This window comes from Hemiscyllium ocellatum, unplaced genomic scaffold, assembly GCF_020745735.1.
Source record: "Hemiscyllium ocellatum isolate sHemOce1 unplaced genomic scaffold, sHemOce1.pat.X.cur. scaffold_363_pat_ctg1, whole genome shotgun sequence".
In the NCBI taxonomy this organism is placed as follows: domain Eukaryota; kingdom Metazoa; phylum Chordata; class Chondrichthyes; order Orectolobiformes; family Hemiscylliidae; genus Hemiscyllium; species Hemiscyllium ocellatum.
This window is the reverse complement of record NW_026868526.1, coordinates 117,155-119,441: the sequence shown is the minus strand read 5'-3', so window position 1 is coordinate 119,441 and position 2,287 is coordinate 117,155.

The following is a 2,287-nucleotide window of genomic DNA, read 5'->3' as shown; positions in this document are numbered from 1 at the left end:
TGTCCCTCCCTCGCTGTGTGTGTGTCCCTCCCTCCCTGTGTGTGTGTGTCCCACCCCCTTGCTATGTGTGACCCCCCCTCCCTCGCTGTGTGTCCCCCTCCCTCGCTGTGCGTGTCCCCCTCCCTCGCTGTGTGTGTGTGCGTGTCCCCCTCCCTCGCTGTGTGTGTGTGCGTGTCCCCCTCCCTCGCTGTGTGCGTGTCCCCCTCCCTCGCTGTGTGCGTGTCCCCCCCTTCGCTGTGTGTGTGTCTCTCCCTCGCTGTGTGTGCCTCCCCTCCCTCGCTGTGTGTGTTCCCCTCCCTCGCCATGTGTGTGTGTGTGTGTGTCTCTCCCTCACTATGTTTGTGTCTGTCCCCCTCCCTCGCTGTGTGTGCGCGTGTCCCTCCCTCGCTGTGTGTGCGCGTGTCCCCTACTCGCTGTGTGTGTCCCCCTCCCTCACTGTGTGTGCGCGTGTCCCTCCCTCGCTGTGTGTTTGTGTGTGTCCCCTACCTTGCTGTGTTTGTGTGTCCCTCCCTCGCTGTGTTTGTGTGTCCCCCTCCCTCGCTGTGTGTGTCCCCCTCCCTCGCTGTGTGTGTCCCCCTCCCTCGCTGTGTGTGTCCCCCTTCCTCGCTGTGTGTGTCCCCTTACCTCGCTGTGTGTGTCCCCCCTCGCTGTGCGTGTCCCCCTCCCTCATTGTGTGTGCGCGTGTCCGTCCCTCACTGTGTGTCTACCCCCTCCCTCGCTCTGTGTGTGACCCGCTTCCTCGATGTGCGTGTACGTGTGTGTGTGTGTGTGTCCCTCGCTGTGTGTGTGTGTGCGTGTCCCACCCACTCGCTGTGTGTGTGTGTGTGTGTGTGTGTGTGTGTGTGTGTCTCCCTTCCTCACTGTGTGTGAGTGTCCCTCCCTCGATGCGTGTCCGTGTCCGTGTCCCTCCCTCGCTGTGCGTGTGTGTGTGTCCCACCCCCTCGCTGTGTGTGTCCCACCCCCTCGCTGTGTGTGTCCCACCCGCTCGCTGTGTGTGTGTGTGTCCCTCCCTCGCTGTGTGTGTGTTTGTCCCCCCCTCCCTCGCTGTGTCTGTGTGTCCTCCTCCCTCGCTGTGTGTGTGTGTGTCCCCTCCCTCGCTGTGTGTGTGTGTGTCCCCTCCCTCGCTGTGTGTGTGTCCCTCCCTCGCTGTGTGTGCGTGTCTCCCCCTCCCTCGCTGTGTGTCCCCTCCCTCGCTGTGCGTGACCCCCCCTCGCTGTGTGCGTGAGTATCCCCCTCCATCGCTGTGTGTGTGTCCCTCTCCCTCGCTGTGTGTGTGTGTGCACGTGTCCCTCCCTCGCTGTGTGTGTGTCCCACCCCCTCGCTGTGTGTGTGTCCCTCTCCCTCGCTGTGTGTGTGTGCACGTGTCCCTCCCTCGCTGTGTGTGTCCCACCCCCTCGCTGTGTGTGTCCCACCCCCTCGCTGTGTGTGTGTCCCTCCCTCCCTGTGTGTGTGTGTGTCCCCTCCCTCGCTGTGTGTGTCCCCCCTCCCTCGCTGTGTGTGTCCCCCCCCCTCGCTGTGTGTGTGTCCCTCCCTGTGTGTGTGTCCCACCCTCCCTGTGTGTGTGTGTGTGTGTGTCCCTCCCTCCCTGTGTGTGTGTCCCCTCCCTCGCTGTGTGTGTCCCCCCTCCCTCGCTGTGTGTGTCCCCCTCCCCCGCTGTGTGTCCCCCCCTCGCTGTGTGTGTGTGCACGTTTCCCCCCCTCGCTGTGTGTGTCCCACCCCCTCGCTGTGTGTGTCCCACCCCCTCGCTGTGTGTGTGTGTCCCCCCTCCCTCGCTGTGTGTGTCCCCCCTCCCTCGCTATGTGTGTCCCCCTCCCCCGCTGTGTGTCCCCCCCTCGCTGTGTGTGCGTGTCCCCCCCTCGCTGTGTGTGCGTGTCCCTCCCTCGTTGTGTGTGTCCCCCTCCCTCGCTGTGTGCGTGTCCCCCCCTTCGCTGTGTGCGTGTCCCCCCCTTCGCTGTGTGTGTTCCCCTCCCTCGCCGTGTGTGTGTGTGTGTCCCTCCCTCACTATGTTTGTGTCTGTCCCCCTCCCTCGCTGTGTGTGCGCGTGTCCCTCCCTCGCTGTGTGTGCGCGTGTCCCTCCCTCGCTGTGTGTGTGTGTGTGTCCCTCCCTCGCTATGTGTGCGCGTGTCCCTCCCTCGCTGTGTGTTTGTGTGTGTCCCCTACCTTGCTGTGTTTGTGTGTGTCCCTCCCTTGCTTTGTGTGTCCCCCCCTCGCTGTGTGTGTCCCCCTACCTCGCTGTGTGTGTCCCCCTACCTCGCTGTGCGTGTCCACCTCCCTCATTGTGTGTGCG